The sequence below is a fragment of the Stegostoma tigrinum genome, chromosome 35 (genome assembly GCF_030684315.1).
Source record: "Stegostoma tigrinum isolate sSteTig4 chromosome 35, sSteTig4.hap1, whole genome shotgun sequence".
Lineage (NCBI taxonomy): Eukaryota > Metazoa > Chordata > Chondrichthyes > Orectolobiformes > Stegostomatidae > Stegostoma > Stegostoma tigrinum.
Genome location: NC_081388.1, coordinates 7,179,005 through 7,200,979, shown reverse-complemented (window position 1 = coordinate 7,200,979; position 21,975 = coordinate 7,179,005). Strand labels below are relative to the sequence as shown.

The 21,975-nt window shown below is 43.6% G+C and overlaps 1 protein-coding gene across 7 annotated transcripts in view; it reads left to right on the top strand.

Annotated features, from left to right (window-relative positions):
- Positions 1-21,975, top strand: part of LOC125447480 (adhesion G protein-coupled receptor L1-like) — a 518,001-nt gene that overhangs the window by 63,284 nt on the left and 432,742 nt on the right. For all 7 annotated transcript variants that reach the window (XM_059639848.1, XM_059639853.1, XM_059639852.1 and 4 more), the window contains exon 2: positions 14,725-14,789. The gene's annotated coding sequence lies outside the window, so the exon portion shown is untranslated. The remainder of the gene's footprint in view (positions 1-14,724; positions 14,790-21,975) is intronic.

Sequence of the window (21,975 nt, the reverse complement as noted above, 5' to 3'; positions counted from 1 at the left end):
TGACCATGTATCCATTGTTGATTGTCTGAAAAAGCATTCATTAATGTGCTTTAGGGAGGGAAATTGTTACATCACTTGGTTTGGCCAATTACATTTAGGTCCAGATCCACAGCAATGTGGCTGACTCTTAACTGCCCTCTGGGCAACTCAGGATGTATAATAAATGTTGGTCTAACTGTCATAAGTGAACCTCTACAGTTGCAATGTATACTTGCGAAGATGCTACAGTATGACTTTGTATTACAATACAAACCAGTCTCTCAGATGCCTATTTCCAGTGTTCTTAGTTGACTTGCTATTACCACCAAGAGCAAAGGTAATCCTGTTGACCTACAAATGAATATTATCAATCCAAGTAAAAAGGTAATCACCCCAATGATCTCATTCACTCTGGTCAAGGACAAGCAGAGCAGTTTCAGAAAGTTACATTTAATGCTGTCTAACTCAGAAAGATCCTCATCAGTGGGCAGCACATATATATTCAACAACTTCCTGAGCAAGCATATTCTTTCTGGTCATTATGGAGACTAACTAGGAAACTAATCTTTGTGGTATATGTTGTTCATGGAAAATCACATCACATCCATGGTCTAATGAGAAGCAGTTCTGTTCTTAAACGAGACATAGTTTATTATATAATAGTAACTAGGTGCAAGTTACATTATTAAGATAGATGTTGTTACAAAGTCTACAAGGAGACTTAGATTGTAGGTCTGTCAATCCAGAGATTTTCTGTCTTCCCTCACCCAAGTCCTTATGACAGCATAGGATTGGGTAGAGCTTAAAGCAGCCTTCTGTGTTAACCCTTTCAGAGCCACAACCAAATACCACAAAGAAAAAAATGGCATAGATTTTGTGCTGATATTCCTGAATTAAAACTTGAACTCTTCTGAATAGTAAGGGACTAGGAAATGTGGAAGACAAAGGGGATTTATCCAGCTACCTGGATCGCCAGAAGCTCCTGCACAGGCCATTAACGTCATTACAAAAAGCCAGTGGAAAGGCTATGGCAGAGTTAACCACTAAATATGTACAGTTTAAAAGCACAGACTACATAAGCCAAAGAGCCTGTCTCTGTGCTGTACCATTCCGTGGCTACGGAGAAAAGGCAGGAGATACAGGGAAGTGATAGTGTAGTGGTAATAGTAATCCAGAACCTCTGCCTAATGTTCTAGGTACATGGATTTGAATCCCACCAAGGCAGCTGGTGAAATTTGTAACCAATAAAAAAAAATCTGGGATTAGGAAAATAGACTAATGGTGACTCAATAGGCTAAAACTTTTTTCACTGGAGTGTAGAAGTTTGAGAGGTAGCCATATAGAAGTTTATAAAGTCATGAAGGGTATAGATAGAGTTAATGACAGGTGTCTTTTCTCTGGGATGGGGAACTTCAAGACTCGGGTTTATTTTTACATATGTTTAAGGTGAGAGAAGAGAGATTTAAAAAAAAACACGGCAAATATTTTTAGCAAAGAATGGTTCATGTGTGGAATGAACTTCCTGAGGAAGTGGGGATGCAGGCACAGTTACATTTAAAAGACACTGAGAAAAGTACGTGAATATATTTTCTTAAAGAGCGCTGAATTAAAACGCTCAGAGAGCAAATGCAAATACAATGGGCCAAATGGCTTCCTTCTGTACCATAACAAATCTGTGATTCACCTTGAAGTGTGTCTGTAGTCATGTGGGCAAGACTGGTTAAGAATAACAGATTTCCTCCCCTAAAGGTTATGAGTGAACAAGAGTGGTGTTTACAACAAGCCCAAAAATTGTTGGTGAAATTCAGCAGCTCCAGAAACACCTGGTGAGAGAGAGAGAGACAGCCTTCTTCAGAACTAGTTATTACAACAATTGACAATAATCACCATTAGGCTTTTTAATTCCAGATAGTGAAATTTGAATTCACTAACAATCTATCAAAGTGGGACTTGAGCTCCAGGACATTAGCCTGGGGTTCTGAATTGCTAGTCCAGTGACGACATTACTACACCACTGCCTTGCCAAATCCTTCTCCTGTGTTTTATGTTCTTCATTAGAGGGTGAAGCCTGAACTGTTAAACAGCAGGACTTTCTCTTTCTGCATGGCCGGTGAGAAGAGAAGCTTTGAGGAGGCTGAGCTGGCCTCAGGCAGGCAGGAGGGGAAAAGATACTGACACAATTGGTTCTGACAGAGAGGAAAGGAGGTGTGCTTGGCGAGGTGGAAAGACCAGGGTTTCAGGGACCAAGAAGGTGTGTGTGTGTGTGTGTGTGTGTGTGTGTGTGTGTGTGTGTGTGTGTGGAATGAGAGGTATGTAAAGAGTTTGAGTGTATGCTAATTCACTAGCCTGAGAATTAATTCTATTGTAGATCAGCTGGAAGCCTCAGGAGTAAGTCAGACAAGAATTAATGCTGTGCTAATGGAGGAAAGAGCTGAAAAACACCATTGATTTACAGCAATATAGGTGGAGTTTTCGTGAAAGAAACAGACTTTCCTGTGCTGTTACATAGGGATAGTTCTTCTATGAATGATACCTCTGAATGCAAGAGTACACACTCTTACTGCAGGCAATTACCTCAACCTTACATTATTCCTCCACATCCAACAGAGAGGAACATTGGAACCTCCATTATCACTCTCATACCTGGTTGTCCAGCTCTTGTATGTCATCAGTCCCTACCAATCTTACAAGATGGCATCTGCTGGTTAATATAATCAGATGGGTGCTAGTCATAGGGGAACTGTACATTGATGTTTGAATAGATGTAAAGGACCCTGATGGCTATTGAATGGGTCAGCCAGTGTGGACCCTAGGAACAGGAGTTGGCCATTCAGCCCCTTGAGTCTGTTCTGCCATTCAGTGAGATCATAGCTGATATATGATCTAACTCCATATACCTACCTTTGGTCCATATCTTTGCTTAGCAAAAATTTACCTATCTCAGATTTAAAATTAACAACTGATCCAGCATCCAGTGTCATTTGTGGAAGACAGTTCCAAACCTGTACGACCCCTTGTGTGTTGAATTGCTTCCTAACATCTCTCCCGAATGGTCTGGCCCTAATTCTCAGACAATGCCCCTAGTGTTAGAATCCCTAACCAGTGGAAATAGTTTATTTTTATCTATCCTGTCTTTCCCTGTTAATACGTTAAAAACTTCGATCAGATCCCTGCTTAACCTTGGAAATTCTAGAGAAAACAGGCCACGTTTGTATAATTTCTCCTCATAACCCCAAAAGTCCAAGTGTGATTCTTACACATCTATATTGTACTCCGTGTAGGGTCAGTATATTGTCTGCTCATGAGTAAATATATAGATGTTCCCAAGGAGGCCAGAATGAATTGGCACATTCTAAGAATACAAAGTAGACCTTTTAGGACTGAGATGAGGAGAAATTTCTTCACTCAGAGAGTGGTTAGCCTCTGGAATTCTCTGTCACAGAATGTGATTAAGACCAAAATATTGAATGTTTTCAAGAGGGAGTTGGAGATAGATCTTTAGGACTAAAGAGATCAAGGGGTATGGGTGGAACTGGGAAAGGGGACTGAGTTGGATGTTCAGCCATGATCATATTGAACGGTGGATCAGGCAAGAAGGGCTGAATAGCCTATTCCTGTTGCCTATTTTCTTAGTTAACATTGGTTAGCTGTGGTACATTGGCATGGTCCCTGCCTCTAGGTCTAAGTCTTCTTATTACCCCCAAAAGCCAAGGAGCTTGTGTCTGTAATATGACCTAATAGGTTGATTTTTCTCCACCTGTAAATTCTTCCAATGCAGTTTAACAGGCTAGAAGTTAACAGGGAGAGGGATTCTTGGTAGGCCATGTGAAGAATATCAGAGCCCAAACACTGCTCTCCAATTCTGCGGACTACACCATCTGGAAGTGTATGTGACCACAGCAGCTTGGACTCCCAGGTGAATTTACTGAGCAGACCGGCTCATTCCCATATGTTTCTCAGTGGGCAGTAGATGGTTAGGAAATAAATCCGGTAAACTCTGCTGGTCATCATAGTTTAATTTTTAATCAACCTGTTCAGGCATATTATGCACATTTCTAGGGCAGGTGGAATTTAACCTAGATCTCCTAGCCCAGAGGAATGGATATTGCTCTGGGACACAATCCGTCAAAGTCACAACTAATGAGAAACATGGTAGGCGAGACTTGAACATCACAGGGACATCCCAGTGGATTTGAAAGCTATTGCTTTGATCTCTCTGACGATTACAGGCTCACTGCTGCTTATTACAAGAATAGACTTGACTTTTATTTCTTCAGACATGGCATGTGGATATCTCTGGGCCAAGATTATTGTCCATCCCCTAGTTACCGTTCAAAAGTTGGTGGTGTTGGCTTTCCTGAACTGCTGCAGTCTATTTGTTGTAAGGATGCTATAGTTATTGATATAGGGAAGGCGGGAATAAATACCAACAGACACCCAGAATCCCATCGGGGAGGGAATTCCAGGATTTTCACCCAGCAACAGTGAAGGAATGGTGATATATTTCAAAGTCAGAATAATGGGTGGCTTGGGGTACTTTCAGGGGTGCTGTTACCGTGTATCTGCTGCCTTTGACCTTCTAGATGGAAGTAGTCAGGGTTCGGACGGTGCTATCTGAGGATATTTGGTAAATTTCTACAGTGCATCTTGTAAATGGTGCATACTAGTTACTGAGGGAGTGAACGTTTGTGGATGTGGTGTCATTGAATCAGGCTGCTTTGTCTTGGATGGTGTCAAACTTCTTGAGTGTTGTTGGGGCTGCACCCATCCAGGCAAGTGGCGAGTATTCCGTCCGCACTCCTGATTTGTGCCTTGTGGACAGGTTTTAGGAAGCCAGGAGCTGAGTTACCGGTTGCAGGATTCCTATCCTCTGACGTACTGTTGTAGCCCTTGGGTTTATGTAGCAAGTCCAGTTGAGTTTCTGGTCAATGGTTTGTTATGGATTTGAACCAAGTGGGACTATTGGAAAGGATCAGGTGTACAGATGGGTTCTTGTCGGTTGTCTGAGATAGTCCCAGCGGGCTATTGATTCCTGGCTGGTTGATTTGTTATTGACGAGGGAGGATAGTCTCTGTTGGTTTTCATCTGTCGTTAGTCTGTAGCATTCTGGGTGATGGGACTGTACCTATTTGGTGGCTGGGTGGGCTTTGCCAATTACTGGGTGATGGGTGTTATCCTGTTCTATTGTACCCGAAAGCTCTAGCAGTGGAGATGCTCCTGGCTGCATCCTGGGTTCCAGTATTTAATTCTATGTTTTCTCCGTATCGATGGTATCAGCTCCTATGCCAAGCTGCTGAAACATAATAGCATAAAATCGAGGAGCTGTGGGTCAGCTTAAACAACACATCCAGCGCATTAAACACACAAGGCAAATGAAAGAAACCACACAGCCTGCTACATGCCTGGAATATTACAGTGAACTTCAAGGCAAACGCCAGGTCAAATCTGCTGCAAGTTTCCTGTGCAGGCTTCTGCTTTTCTCTGATTCAGTGTGTGTTGTCCGCCTTGTTCGCACTCTCTTCCCTTCTAATGCTCACTCCTACATAGTCTCATACATTTTAACCGTTTCTCTCACTCACACTCTGTCCCTCACACACATTAATTTCCTCATGCTTGCTCCCTCGTGGTCTGTCCCACGTGCATTCTTCCTCGTGCGCTCTCTCTCTCCCTCGCGCGCTCTCCGTCCCTCCCTCGCGCGCGCGCTGTCATACCTCCCTCCCTCTCTGTGTTGAAGTCTGGACATAACCCATAACAGCTTGTTCAGATCATCGAAACCGTGAGTACCTTTCTTCCCTCAGTCCTTCCCACTTAAACAAGAATCATTTGAAACCCACGTTCATCGTTGCAAACCATTTGGTTACTTAACTTTGTATTTCCCCCCTTACCCAGTGTGGGAGGAGTTCTGTAACCCGAGCTTCACCATGGATTCTGAGTAAAAGTGTAACTACACGACAAAATGTCCTGTGGCATTGAATAAAAGAAGTCAGGGCTATGTTTGATCCACAAATGGAGGGCTGGTGGATAGTAAGGATGTAATTCCATCCCCTATTTTACAGCCAAGCACTGACCTTTTTCTGAAGTAATTCCATTGAAGTAAACTTCTGTCTCTGAGTTCATAATGAAAGTTTTGTATGTAAACATTTCACACTTGAATTTACAGCTTCCTACCTGTGCACCAACCTCATGAGAGAAGACTAGGTTGACAAGTACATACAGATTTATCACCACCATTTCTCTGGAACCAGCTGATTCAACTTGAGGAAGTTCAACCACAAATTGAATCCCAAACAAAATATGACTGACTTTTTTTTATACATAAGTAAAGGCACATCTACCAAACTGATCATCCCTTCCAATCATATTAATGGCCCTGATGATTCTGCCAATTAACATAGATGCGACACCTTAAAGGAGGCTTTTAACCTCAAGCCTTATTCTTTAGGCCTCTAGTCATTAATAGGCACCTTTTAACAGCTCTGAAATATTAGTTTACCTGTAATTTATGCAAGTCGAATACTGTACATCTTTGTAACTTATTGAATTTGTTTCAGGCTGTTTTTACTTACTTAAAGTAGTCACAGTGAGTGTAAAAGATCCACTGACCAAAAGTGATTTTCTTTTTAAAAGTGGTTAATCACTTTCCAGCTGTATTCATGGGACTCAACCAGCCCTCTTGTATTTGTTCATGAGGCACGGATGTCACTGACTGGGCCAGAATTTACGGTATTGCCTGTCCCTAGCTGTCCTTGAGAAGGTGGTGCTGAGCTCCCTTCTTGAACCGCTACAGTCCATATGCTGTGGGTTGACCCACAATGCCATTAGGAGGGAATTCCAGGATTTTGACCCAGCGATACTGAAGGAATGATATATTTCCAAATCGGTGGCCTGGAGGGGAAGTTGCAGTGGGGTGGTGTTCTGTTTATCTGCTGCCCTTGCCCTTCTAGATGGAAATGGTTGCGTTATTGAAGGATGCTGTCTGAGGAGCCTTGGTGAGTCGCTCCAGTGTGTTGCGTTGATAGTACACACTGTTGTGTGCGTTGGCTTCCACTCTTGAATACATCAAATGATTCTTTGGTACTGTCATTACATTAGAAATTACTGCCTGATCGGCAGAGCTGATGAAAGATACAATGCTTGGCGAAATGCAAGTGAGTGTGAGCAAGGTTTAAAAAAAAGTGTAAAATTTTTCAAAATTTGCACAATTTGAATCCAGAATAATGATTGTACCTGAAGCAGAAACTCTTGTCCTCTAAAATAGGTAACAGAGCATATGGGAATAGATCAGCAGCTAAGACCCTGGAGTCATGGGTTCACGTACCACCACAGCAGCTGGTAGACAGAAAACCATAAGACATAGGAGCAGAAGTAGGTCATTCAGTCCATCGAGTATGCTCTGCTGTTTAATGAGATCGTGACTGATCTGATAACCCTCCACTCCACATCCCTGTCACTTCCCCATAACCCTTGATTCCCTTCCTGATTTTAAACATGCCTGTTTCAATCTTGAATATATTTAATGACCCGACCTTGACAGTCTTCTTCAATAAAGAATTCTACAGATTTATAACCCACTGAGGAAAGAAATTCCACCTCATCTTTGTCTTAACTGGGTGACTCCTTCTTAGAAGATGATGCCCTTTAGTCCTAAGCTGTCCGTGGAGGGAAAACTACCCTCCCTATATTGACAGTGTCAGGCCCCCTAAGAACCTTGCATGTGAGGTTGCAGACTTGCTTGCTGAGTCAGTGTATCAGGTTACAGACGTATTGTCACCCTGTTAGTAACATCGTCAGCATGCCTCCAGTGAAGTGTTGGTGTTTAGTCCCTCTTGTTATTTATAGGCCTCGGGTTGTTGGGGTGCTTGGTATTAGTTCTGGTTTTGTTCTTCAGTGGTTTGTATATTGTGTCCAGTTCAATGTGTTTATTAACTGAGTTCTGGTTGGAATGCCAGGTCTCCAGGAATTCCTGGGCATGCCTCTGTTTGACTCGTGCTATGATATATGTGTTGTCCAAGTGGAATTCGTGACTTCCTTTGTCCATGTAAATTGAGACCAGTGAGAATTGGTCATGTCTCTTGGTGGCTACTTGGTGTTCATATACCTTCATTGCCAGTTTTCTTCCAGTTTGGCCTATGTAATGTCTGCATGACTGTAATCCTTATTGGAGCCCAATACATCGAGAAAGCTGATGCACTATTAGCAGATATTGACGCCGACTAATAGATGGCGGTAGACCCAACGCCACAGTTAGGCAACCAGATCACACCAACCCTGAAGAAATTACACAGCTCAGGAGACATCAGCAAGACGGACTACCAAAAGATGAAGCCAGAAGGATCCAACACAGCCCGCTTCTATGAACCCCTTAAGGTACACAAGCCAGAGGTGCCCCTCAGCTATCTCACTACCAGGCACACCAACATATAGGCTAGCCAACAAACTACAATGGAATCTATAATACTTAGTAGACAACATTCCCCACTCCATCCACTCCTCCCAAGAATTCCTCAACATTAAAGGACGTCAGAAGAACAGAGCACGAGATGATCATATCCTTCGACGTAACAGCACTATTTACATCCATTAGCATCGACCCAGCCAAAGAGACAGTTGCCACGTTGCTGGACAAATCAGGAAGGCAGGCATTCCATAAGTCCAACAACATCAACAAGGGCAGACCCCTGAATCTACTGGATCTGTGCCTCAAAACCCACTTCACTTTTAACGGCCGTACATTTAAACAAATCAACGGAACACCAATGGGATTCCCAATATCAGGACTGATAGCACAAGCGGTAATGCAAAGATTAGAATGGATAGTGCTCCCCCCTATACAGCCCAAACTCTGCGTCCACTATGGAGATGATGCCTTCACAAGTATCAAACGCATAAAACTAGAAGAAACCCACACACATAAACAACATCCTCAGTGGAATAAAATTCACAAAAGAAGAAGAGAGCAACAACCGATTATCCTCCCTGGATATAATGATAGAATGCAAAAACAACAGGAACTCCAGACTAGCGTACACAGAAAGACAACACATATGGACCAGATAATTACACCAGCAGCCACCCCAACACCCATAAACAGAGCTGCATCAGGACATTATTCAAATGAGCCACAATACACTGCAGCAACCTGGAATTGTGAAAAGCAGAATGGGAGCCCTTTACGGAGTTTTTAATAGGAATGGATACCCAAAAAGCACAATCTGCCATTACCTCCATGACAAACCACAACACGGCCAGATATGCTAGTTGCCCTACCATACATCAGGGACATGTAATATACAAAATACCATGCAAGGACTGTGACAAACATTACATAGGCCAAACTGAAAAATAACTGGCGTTAAGGATATATGAACACCAACAAGCTACCAAGAGACACAACCAATTCTCACTGGTCTCAATACACGCAGACAAAGAAGGACACAAATTCAAAGTACAAACAACAAAAGAGAAGTACAGCACAGGAACAGGCTCTTGGGCCCTCCAAGCCTGTCCTGACTAAACTAAAAATACAAACCTTCTGCCCTCATTCAATCCATATCCCACTATTCCTTCCTTATTCATATAACCATCCAAATGCCTCCTAAATGTTGCCAATGCGCCTGCTTCCACCACCTCTAGCAGTGCATTCCAGACTCCTACCACTCTCTGCGAGAAAAACATTCTTCGCACATCTCCCTTACACTTGCCCCGCCTCACCTTGAACCTGCTCCCCCTTGTTATTAAAACTTCAACCCTGGGAAAAAGCCCCTAATTATGCACCCTTCTATGCCTCTCGTAATTTTGTAGACTGCTACCTGGTCTCCTCTCAGCTGCTGTCTTTCCAGTGAAAGCAATCCTAGTCTTTTTAACCTTTCTTCATAGCCAATGGCCTTGAGACCAGGTAATGTCCTGGGGTGTGCTCCTGAGATGCTGCTTGGCCTGCTGTGTTCATCCAGCTACACACTTTATTATCGTGGATTCTCTAGCATCTGCAGTTCCCATTATCACTAATGTCCTGGTGAACCTTCTCTAAACTGTTTCCAAAGCTTCCACTTCCTTCTAGTGATGAGGTGACCAATCCTGCACACAATACTCCAAATGCGGCCTGACAAGGTTTTTATATCGCTGCAGTATGTTTTACCAACTCTTGTACCCCATGCCCCACCGATGAATGCAAGTATCCACATGCCTTCTTCAACTTGGACAACTCATTCAAACCACAAGCCAAACAGAGACATGCCAGGGAATTCCTGGAGGCCTGGCTTTCCAACCAGAACTCGGCTAACAAACACATTGAAGCGGACCCAATATACAAACCACTGAAGAACGAAACGAAACAATACCAAGTACCCCAACAAACCGAGGCTTATAAATAACAAGCAGGACAGAACGCAAACACATTACCAGAGGCACACTGATGATGTTACCTAGCAGGGTGATGAAACGTCCGCAACCAAACACACCAGCTCAGCGAGTAAGCCTGCAACCTCATCTACACCCGAGCTATAAATCTCCTCATAAACTTTAAATCTTGCATGCTTCAATAAGGCTGCCTCTCATTCTTCCAAACTCCGGTGAGTACGAGTCCAATTTAAGAAACTTTTCCTCATAAGAGGTGAAATTTAAATTCAGTTTATAAAATCATTCAGTTACTTGATTTGTGCAATTAATTGATGAAATCAATTGAATGTTGGAAGCCAGTCTACTCTATGTTGACCAGAAGCTGCCATTAATTGTCATAATAACCCATCAGCTTCACTAATGTCCTTTAGGGAGGGAAATCTGCTGTCCTTATCTGGTCAGACATAGACTGGACTCCAGTCTCAGAGCAATGTGGTTAACACCTAACTGCCCTCAAAGAGGTTTGTCAAAGCATTCTGCAGCATTGGACCTAAGGCAACATTAGGTGAAAGATTTATTTTTCTAATGATCATGTCTATAGTTATAAGCTTCCATTATAAATATGGAAAGAAATAATATCACTGGACTATCACCAGACTAATAATCCAGAGACCCAAATAATATTCTGGGGATCCAGATTCAAATCCTGCCACAGCAGATGGTGGAATTTGAATTCACTTAAAATCAGGAATTAAGAGTCTGGTGATGACCATAAAACCGTTGCCGATTGTCGGAGAAATCCATCTGGTTCGGTAATGTCCTTCAGGCAAGAGAAATCCGTCAACCTAACCCGGTCTGGCCTACATGTGACTCCACACGCAGAGCAATGGGGTTGACTCTCAATGGCCCTGTGGGCAATTAGGGCTGGGCAATAAATACCTGCCTGGCCAGCGACGTCCACATCCCATGAATGAATTTTTTAAAAAATGTGTGATAGAGAAAAGTTGACTGGAAGCGCAGGCACGCATAAGATGGGAGATACATTAAATCTAGATGTACTGTGGTAACTCAATGAGAAATGTGAGAAGATTGCTGCTGTCAGCTCTGCGCCTTGAAAATGATTAAGTTGCTTAGATTCAGCTGAGAAAGCTCCGCATTAATCACCTCCACTTTGGCTGGAACTTCAATCCGTTATCCCAGATCTTTAAAACCCACTTTTTAGTAAGACCATTGTCGAAATTTGAGTGGTTGATTATTTGCTCATTACGTTGTTGTAAACAGAACTCGAGGCTGGCATCGATTTACTTTGGGTTTTTATTTTAGTTATTTTTTTCGTAAAGGAATGGGTCCCAATTTTCTTGCTTTCTTTTTCTGCCCAACTCTTGTCTGGTTTTCAGCGGATCAATAATTCAGTGTGTAGGCATTGAAATATCAAAGCTGGACTGCTCTGTCAGGCTTGAGACCTAGAGATGAGCATCAGCAGGCGCTTGAGTAAATATGCCCCTTGTACCACTTACGTGCCCAGAGATGTGTTCTCATGCATTTTAAGAACAAGACCTCTGCCCCCACACACCCCTCCCCCAACTATCCAATTGTGGCAGTCCATTCAACCTGTTTAATTGTGGAACGGTGTAGCCCCGAAGGAGACTGTTCAAGTCTGCATTGTGAGCAGGGACATGGGGCAGAGAGAGGAGACTGGAGCCCGGTTAAGATGCTCATCTGAAGAGTTGTGCAAGCACAATGTGTCGAATGGCATCCTTCAGCACTGTATCACTGCTGTGATTCTGAAGTCTGCACTGGTTGTATCAAAGAGAAATCCCCAGTTAGTGTGTTCTTTCCCTGCCTCCGTGAATTTCTTGCCCCTTTCAAATATTCATCCAATTCCTTTTCGAACATGACCATTGAACCTGTATCTATCATCTTCCCAAGTCATAACCTCCCGTCATGTTACAAAAATTTATTTTAACTGTGCTGCCTCCTTTTTATTAGTCCCAATAGAACTGTGTCATTAGATAAGACACAGGAGTAAGTAGGCCATTCAGCCCATTTAATTTGTTCCAACATTCAATGAGATTGTGGCTGATCTGATAATCTTCAACTCCACTTTACTGCCTTTCCCCCATAACCATCCCCTTCTTGTTTAAAAATCTGTCTATTTCAGCCTTGACAGCGCTCTTCAGTAAACAATTCCACAGATAGAGTTCCTTCTGAGAGAAGAAATTCCTCCTCATCTCTGTCTTCAACAGGTGACTCCTTACTCTGAGATTATGCCCTCTGGTCCTAGACTTTCCCCCCAGGGGAAGCCGCTTTTCCAAGTTCTGTAAGAGTCTTGTGTGTTTCAATAATTCTAAAATCCAAAGAGCACAGGTCCAACCTACTTAACCTCTTGTGATAATATGTTCCCTTTGTTCTTTGGCTGTCCAGTCTTCAGCCATTTAGCCATTATAGTGTCTCAATCTTTTATGGATGGCCTTATGGTACAGTGGGTGGTGTCGTTGCCTCTTGGCCACCAGCTTTGGATTTGAGGGATATGCCTGGGCTTGACAGATAATCATAGACTCGCTATAGTGTGAACGCAGGCCATTCAGTCCATTGATTCCACACCAACCCTCCAAAAAACATCCCACCCTCCTTACACTATCCATGTAACCCTGCTTTTCCCATGGTTAGCACATCTAGTCTACACATCTGTGGACAGTATGGGCAATTTAGCATGGCCAGTCCACGCTAACCTGAACATCTTTGGACTGTGGGAGGAAACCAGATCACTCGGTGGAAACCCACGCAGACATGGGGAGAATATGCAACTCCACACAGACAGTCGCCCGAGGGTGGAATCAAACCTGGATCCCTGGCACTGTAAGACAGCAGTGCGAACCACTGAGCCAGTGTGCGGCCCTAAGGAATGTGTTTTCATAAAGCTGCCAAATAGATTGAGTATCAACTGAAAATCTTTACTGTCAATGACAGATGGTAAGAGTGGGAGAGATTCCTGATTAGCCATGCAATGGGGAGCACACTAGCATCCCCACCATCACTGTCCATAACTGTGGGCTACAACATGCTTGAAAAATTATGTATTGCCACAGCAATTTGCATTCTTTTGGGGGAGCAGGGGCCAGTTTTCAGGGTAATGAGTGCAGACCAAGTTGGTGCTAACAGCACCAGGTTAGAATCCTCATCTGGTGGCTTCAGAAACTGCCTTGCAGTGACAAAGATCACAATGTAAGATAACAAAGTGTGGGGCCGGAAGAACACAGCAGGCCAAGCAGCATCTTAGGAGCACAAAAGCTGATGTTTCGGGGCTGGAGACTTGCATTCAGGCAGAGAAGTGAGACGTGAAGGCCTGTGCCTGTCAGACTTCTCTGGTTTAAGTTGAAACAGTGCTCAGCATTCACCTTCTCAAGCTAGCACACGCCAATGAAATTAGCTCACGATGCTCCCTTTCTGCAACAAATATCTACATTAATGTAGCACCTCTGAAATGGTTAAACATCCCAAAGCATGTCACAGGACATTATCAAATCAACATTCATACTAAGGAGTCATTAGGACAAGTAACAAGCTTGGCCAAAGAAGAAAGTTTTAATGAGTGTCTTAAAGGAGGGGAGAGTGAGCTAGAAAAGTGGAGAGATTCATAGAGTATATGGTTCAGACTGATGAAAAGATGGCTACCCATAGTGCAACAAAGGAAGTAGTCTCTTGGGTCAATCAGCACAACCTGTTTGATTTGGCCTGATTTATATGTTCACCCATGTAATATATCCCACAAAGATTGCGTTCAGTTGAGGCAGATGTTCGGAAACTTATTAACAGCACTAACTACTTACGATGCTTTACTATCACTGGCTCACATGATCTGTTTTCCATGCTGACCTATGTTACTGTACGTGGCATATACTTAACTGACGGACGTAATGCACTGCACAGACTTCACAACAATGAGAGAGTGACTAAAGCTGACAATGTTACAATGTTACGCCATATAACTGTCCTAAATGTACACTGGAATTTACGCAATTACACAACCCATACACAAGAGATCACAGTGGGATGTAGCAAGTTAGAAAAATAGGGAGGGGGCAAGACAGGAAAGAGATTTGACTGCAAGGAGAAGAATTGATCCAGTAATCAACAGGCAACCAAGAGCGAGATGAATGTGACTGAGAGTTACGTGAAGCAGGGTCTGTGTTTTTCCAAACTTTCCTCACAGTTCAGTTTTTGGACATGAAGGTCACGTCTCTTTTCAGAATGGAAACAAGAAGATGGTGCATTCTAAAACCAGGCCAGAGTTCATGAGATGACATGACTTGAGTAAACAGCTAATGAGTTTAATTGTGTCTGATTAAGCTGTCCTGTAAAATGAGTATCTACAAGGAGTCATTTTGTCTTCATCTACTTCCTTTCTAGTTCCATTCATAATGTGGATGTGAAGAAAGATACATTAAAAGGCTCTGGGGAGCGTGTGGACAGAGGTAGGAATTGATTTTCAGCTTTCCTTGTTGCAGACTGAGTGCTTGTTGCTGTGTGGGTTGGTGAAGATTTAACAGACTACATAGCTGTATCATTACAGTACAAAGAACACTAGCTACGTTAGAAGAACTGAGATAAGTTTAATGCATCATATTCACAGTACCTAAACCAAGGAAAATCCCATGTCACTGAAACTACCTTGCATCCACTTGCAACAATCATCTGGGTCTTCTTGTCCCAACATTTGAACGATTCTCTTAATGTACAAGTGAAGAAAAGTTTTCTCTTGACAACGAAAACTGCTGGAAATCACAGCGGACCAGGCAGCATCCATGGAGAGAAAGCAAGCTAACGTTTCAAGTCTAGACTCTCCTTGTGACTCAAAATGTTAGCCTGCTTCCTCTCCACAGATACTGCCTGGCCCGCACTGATATCCAGGATTTTTTGCTTTCAGCACAGATTCCAGATCTGCAGTAATTTGCTCCTAAAAGGTTTTCTCTTGCTCTTGTTATCAGTATTGTCTTGCAAAGAGATGTAGAGCTGGATGATCACAGCAGGCCAAGCAGCATCTTAGGAGCAGGCTCCTCTGATGCTGCTTGGCCTGCTGTGATCATCCAGCTCTGCACCTTGTCATCACAGATTCTCCAGCATCTGCAGTTCGTACTATTTCTTGTCTTGCAAAGTATTTGTTTCAGTATCTGTCTTGAGTTCATCTGGAACCTTATTTTATCTCTCAGACTCGTTTTAAAGTGTAACATGGAAAATTTCGTTGAGATTTAGAATGCTAGATTCCACCATGATATTACCATAATGTTCTCACTGACCCCTAATGCAGGCCCACTCCACTTCTCATCACCCTGAGGTTGCGTCCTTTTCAGAATGGAAACAATGAGATGGTGCATTCTAAAACCAGACTAGAGTTCATGAGATGACGACTTGAGTAAACTGATAATGAGTTTAATTATGTCTGATTAAGCTGCCCTGTAAAGGGACATTGGTTTTAATTTTCCAAAACTCATTGCCTGAGTCCAATGTGTCAACTATTTTGTTACCTACTTCATTTTAGACCTGAGGATGAAATGCATCAGGACTGAAGGACTTAGCAGCTTGCAATTCCAACAGCCTACTCGATAATTGTGATTTTCCTAAGTTTCTCCCTCTGTTTCAATTTCTGATTTTCAGCTATTTGCGGGATGTTACTGTACCCTCTCTATTGAAGACTGAAGCAAGTTATCTGTTCAGTTTGTCTGCAATGTCTTTATTCTCCTTTGCTAATATCCCATATTCAGTTTCAATTGGACCCAGACCTACTTTGCTAACTAAGTGTGGAGCTGGATGAACACAGCAGGCCAAGCAGCATCTTAGGAGCACAAAAGCTGATGTTTTGGGTCTAGACCCTTCATCAGAAAAGGGGGATGGGGAGAGGGTTCTGAAATAAATCGGGAGAGAGGGGGAGGCGGACCGAAGATGGATAGAGGAGAAGATAGGTGGAGAGGACAGTATAGGTGGGGAGGTAGGGAGGGGATATGTCAGTCCGGGGAGGACAGACAGGTCAAGGGACGGGATGAGGTTAGTAGGTGGGAAATGGAGGTGTGGCTTGAGGTGTGAGGAAGGGATAGGTGAGAGGAAGAACAGGTTAGGGAGGTGGGGACAAGCTGGGGTTTTGGGATGCACTGGGGAGAGGGGAGATTTTGAAGCTTGTGAAATCCACATTGATACCGTTGGGCTGCGGGTTCCCAAGTGGAATATGAGTTGCTGTTCCTGCAGCCTGCTGGTGGCATCATTATGGCACTGCAAGAGGCCCAGGATGGACATGTCACCTAAGGAATGGGAAGGGGAGTTAAAATGGTTCGCGACTGGGACATGCCGTTGTTTATTGCGAATGGAGCTTGGTGTTTCTGCAAAGTGGTCCCCAAGCCTCCGCTTTGTTTCCCTGATGTAGAGAAAGCCACAATGGATACAGCGGATGCAGTATACCGCATTGGCGGATGTGCAGGTGAACATCTGCTTAATGTGGAAAGTCATCTTGGGGCCTGGGGTGGAGGTGTGGGGGCAAGTGTAGCACTTCCTGCAGTTGCAGGGGAAAGTGCTGGGTGTGGTGGTGTTGGAGGGGAGTATGGAGCAGACAAGGGAGTCGCGGTGAGAGTGGCCTCCGGGAAGCAGACAAGGGTGGGGATGGAAAAATGTCTTTGGTGGTGTGGTCGGATTGTAGATGGCGGAAGTGTCAGAGGACGACGCGTTGTATCCGGAGGTTGGTGGAGTGGTCTGTGAGGGCTAGGGGAATTTTCTTTTGGCGGTTATTGCGGGGGCAAGGTGTGAGGGATGTGTTGCAGGAAATGCGGGAGACATGGTCGAGGGCGTTCTCCACCACCGCGGGGGAAAAGTTGCGTTCCTTGAAGAACGGGGACATTTGGGATGTGCGGGAGTGGAATACCTCATCCTGGGTGCAGACGCGGCGGAGGTGAAGGAATTGAGAATAGGGGATGGAATTTTTGCAGGAGGGTGGGTGCAAGGAGGTGTAATCTCGGTCGCTGTGGGAGTTGGTGGGCTTGAAATGAACATCGGTTTCTAGGTGGTTACCTGAGATAGAGACAGAGAGGCCAAGGAAGGTGAGGGATGTGTTGGAGATGATCCGGGTGAACTTGAGGTTGGGTTGGAAGGTTTTGGTGAAGTGGATGAACTGTTCAAGCTTTTCTTGAGCACACGAGGCAGTGCCGATACAGTCATCAATGTAACAGGAAGAGGTGGGGTTTAGGGCCTTTGTAGGTGCGGAAGAGGGACTGTTCCACATAACCTACAAAGAGGCAGGCATAGCTTGGGCCCATGCGGGTGCCCATGGCCACCCCCTTAGCCTATAAGAAGTGGGAGGAATTAAAGGAGAAGTTGTTGAGGGTGAGGACGAGTTCGGCTCGGCGGATGAGGGTGTTGGTGGAGCGGGACTGGTCAGGTCTGCGGGACAGGAAGAGAAAAATGTGGAGAAACATTTTGTTCCTGTCTTTACATTTTAGCTAACTGTCTCTTTCACTCTAATTTTTCCCTCCTTATTAATCTTCTAGTAATCTTTGCTTTTTAATATTTTGTACAATCCTCAGATCTATCTTTGCACAATTATATGTCGTCTTCACGTTTGTCACTACCTTTGACTTCTTTGGTTAACCACAGGTGGCAGGTCCATCTCTTGTTCTTATTTATTGAAATGTGTCTGGTGTATGCTTTCTGTAATATTCCCTTAAATATTTTCCATTCCATCTTTATTGATCTATTCCTTAACCTAAATTACCAATTCATTTTTGGCTACCTGTACTTTCATGCCCTCATAATTTACCAAATTTAAATTCAAAACAGTGATCTTGCACCCATACTTATTCACCTTAAAATGCATGTAAAATTCAATCAGATTATGGTTGCTGCTACCCAGGGATGCTTTCACTGCCAGGTCAGGAATTAATCCTATCTCATTGGTGAAAACCAGGTCTCGTACAGCATGCTGTCTGTTTGGTTCCATAACATGCTGGTCTCAGAAACTGTCCCAAAAGCAGTCAATGAATTTTGCCTCTTAACTACTTTTATCCATCTAATTTTTCCAGTCTAGCTTAAAATCCTCCCTGATAATTGCTGTACCTTTTTGACAACTTCCCATTATTTCTTCCTTGACCTCCTGCCCTATCAAGTATTTCTGTTAGTGGGGGGGTTATCCTCAGCTCCCACAATTAACCCCTTGTCTTTGTATTCGTCATCACTGCCCAGACTGCTGCATCCTGCTTCCCTGAAGGTAGGTCACTCCTCTCTACTTGGCTAATACCATCTTTAACAGACAAAGCAGTTTTCCCCCACTGTTTCCCAGCTTCCCAACCTTTCCTACTTTCCTTAGAGATATATATCCTTCAATATTCGGCTCCCAGTCTAGGCCTTCCTGAAGCAATGTCTCAACAAAAGCCACTAGATTATACTTCTTTATCTCAATATAAAGGACTGGTTCATTTGCTTTATTTCAAATACTACATGCAGTGTCTTAGGTTTTGTCCTTTTTTTTTAAAAGCCTCTCGTCTTCTCTGCTGATTTTCTCTGACACTTGCTGTTATTGCTTACCATTTCCACATTAATTCCTTCCTTTGCCTTTCACTTCACGCTTTGATTCACCATAACTTCTCAAATTTGGGCCCTTGCTCCCCAAGATGTAGTTTAAAGACTACTGTGGTTCACTAGTTCCGTCATTCACACAAATACTGGTCCCAGGACAGTTCGTGTGAAGACATTCCCAGCGGTACTGATCCCACTTTTCCCAGTGCTGGTGACAGTGCTTTACAACCAGATGCAACTTAGAATCATTGAATCTGCGCACAGTGTGGAAAGATGCCATTTGGCCCACATGAGTCCGCACCGAACCTCTGAAGAGTATCCCACCCAGAACCACTCCCCTGCCCTGTTCCCATAACCATACGTTAACCATGGCTAACCCATCTAGCCTGCTCACAACTGGCAATTTAGCATGGCCAATCCACCTTACCTGCACATCTTTGGACTGTGGGAGGAAACCGGAGCACCCAGAGGAAATCCACGCAGGCAGGGAGAATGCGCAAGCTCCACACGGATAGTCACTTGAGGGTGTAATTGAACCCGGGTCCCTGGTGCTGTGAGGCAGCAGTGTTAACCACTGAGACACCGTGCCACCACTTCTCCCACACCAGTCTTTCAGACATGCATTCATCTCTCTAAACTTGTTTGCATATGATCACTGAGATAGCAATCTGGAGGCTGAAGTTAAGGTTCTGATGACAGGGATTCAAATCTCACTGACAACTGGTAGAATTCGAATTCGATTACTGTATGTGGAATTAGAAGTAATTATAAGTACAAATCTACCATCAATCATCATTAAATCTGTCTGGTTTATTAATGTCCTTCAAAGTAAATCTGCTGACCTTACCTGGGCTGGCCTACACGTGACTCCAGACCCACAGCAATGGGGTTGACTCTGAAATGGCTGAGCGAGCCATTCAGCTCAAGGTCAACTACAAAATGGGCAGTGTGCAGCTGGAGGAACACAGCAGGCCAGGCAGCATCAGAGGAGTAGGAAAGTTGACATTTTAGGTCAGGATCCTTCTTTTGAAAAATTTTCAGCTCTCCGGCTCCACGCTGTGTTATTTCTGACTCCAGCATCAGCAGTTCTTACTATCTCTACAAAATGGGCAGCCAGTGTTAGCTGAAACTGCAGTGCATACATCCTATGAAGGAATAAAGAAATATACCTGTTTGCAACCAAAACACATCTTTTTGTGTACAACAGATTGGTTTTATGAGGTCTGTCGAGAATCAAGAATGAAGCAAAGCTGGTTAGTGTCAGCAGTGAACTCAGAAAGATCATTCGAAGTTTGAGAATAAGCATTTTCTGTCATACTTGGACCTCAGCTGACCCTGACGTTTAGTGTCATTTTACCTGCTGCGAGATTAATATTGATTGCATTACATTTAAAGCTTTTAAAACCCACTCATGTCTGTTCCGTTTGCCAGATACATATTTCTCAGTGTCAAGACAATGCAGCTGCTTTGGTTTATTTTAATGTGAATGCAGCGACACATAATTGTAATCTTTAATGGAGATGTTGATACCTGCAATGGAAAGGTGACCAGCTCGTGAAAGGTATCCTTTCTTCCTCAGCCTTCCTCAGTGAGTTCAGGTGTCATCAAGAGAAGCAGCTTGTAATATACGAGCCAGCTCTATATTAGCGCCTTGATGTTTGGGCTGACTGGCTGGACCCCTCAGGAATAGAATGTCATGCTTTCCCTGTTTGAATTCCTCCTGAACTCTTTCACTCACAACTGTTTGGCATCGTAACTGTCTAAATGATGCTGTTGGAGAGTCGTGCGGTCAGAGGTACCGTATCCTGGTTGATGGGTTCAATCAAAGCCCAGTCTGTCCTTTGAGATGGACGCCATTCCGCTGCTCCAACAACACAATTCTTTCACAGTGTTGGCCTGGAATCAACCTTGAGTCAGTTGCCCTGAAACAGGTAATCTGCTTGTTTTGGATATTGGTCTTCATAACAGCTTGCTGTGAGCAAATTGACTGCGGTATTTCCAAATCACGATGAATGCTCTTGATACTTTATTACCCTTGAAGCCTTCTAAATCTGAGAACCGGCGCTCTATAAATGCAAGTCTTGCTTTAACTTTAGCTAACGGATAATATGTAGATCAAATTCTGATGCAATAATTTATGCAGATAGATGCACATGTTTAAGGCTGACTGATGGGAAACAGAGGGTCATGGTGAATGGTACTTTTCTGTTGAATGGAAGGCATGCAGTATGGCTCCCCAGAGATTTTAACAAGGACTAGTGCTGTCTTTGAAGTTGTTTGGGTACACAAGGCAGATTTCCAAAATTTGCACATCACAAAAAAGTGTTATAATTGGTAAGGAGGACACTGATAAACTTGAAAAGGGGACTACACAGGCTAGTGAAATGCACATGTCTATTTACGAAGAGCTGGTAGCATAACGGTACTGTCACTGTCTAGTAACTGAGACATGGAGAGCAAGAGTTCAAATCCCTCTGTGACAGATGGTGTAATCTGAATTTGGGCTCATTTAATTGCCCTGCCAGATTGTCACTGACGGCGACCTTGTAACCGCTATTAATTGTTATTCAAAAGGAAAAAATGGTTAACCAGTGGGAATTTTCGTAAGAAAAATCTGCCAATCTTACCCAGCCTACATATGACTCCAGACCCACGGTAATGTGGTTAACTCATGAGAATTATATTCTAGTTTTGCGTTAAATTCAAATTTCACTATCTGGCATGTTGAGATTTGAACTCATATTAACCTGGGGCTCTGTTTTTTTTGTTCTTGGATGTGGCCGTTGCCTGGCACTTCTGTGGTGCAATCACTGCTGGCCAAGCCTGTAGTCCAGGTTTTGTTGCATTTGGGTATGGACAGCTTCACTTTCCAAGGAGTAGTGAATAGTGCAATCATCACCAAACATCTCCACCTCTGACCGTATGATGGAGGGAAGGTCATTGATGAAGTAGCTGAAGACGGTTGGGTGTAGGACACAAGCCTGAGGTACTCCTGCACAGATGCCCTGGAGCTGAGATGACTGACCTCCAACAACCATGACCAACTTCTAATTGGCCAAGTATAGAGAGTTTTTTCCTGATTCCCATTGGCTTTGCAATTTTGCCTTA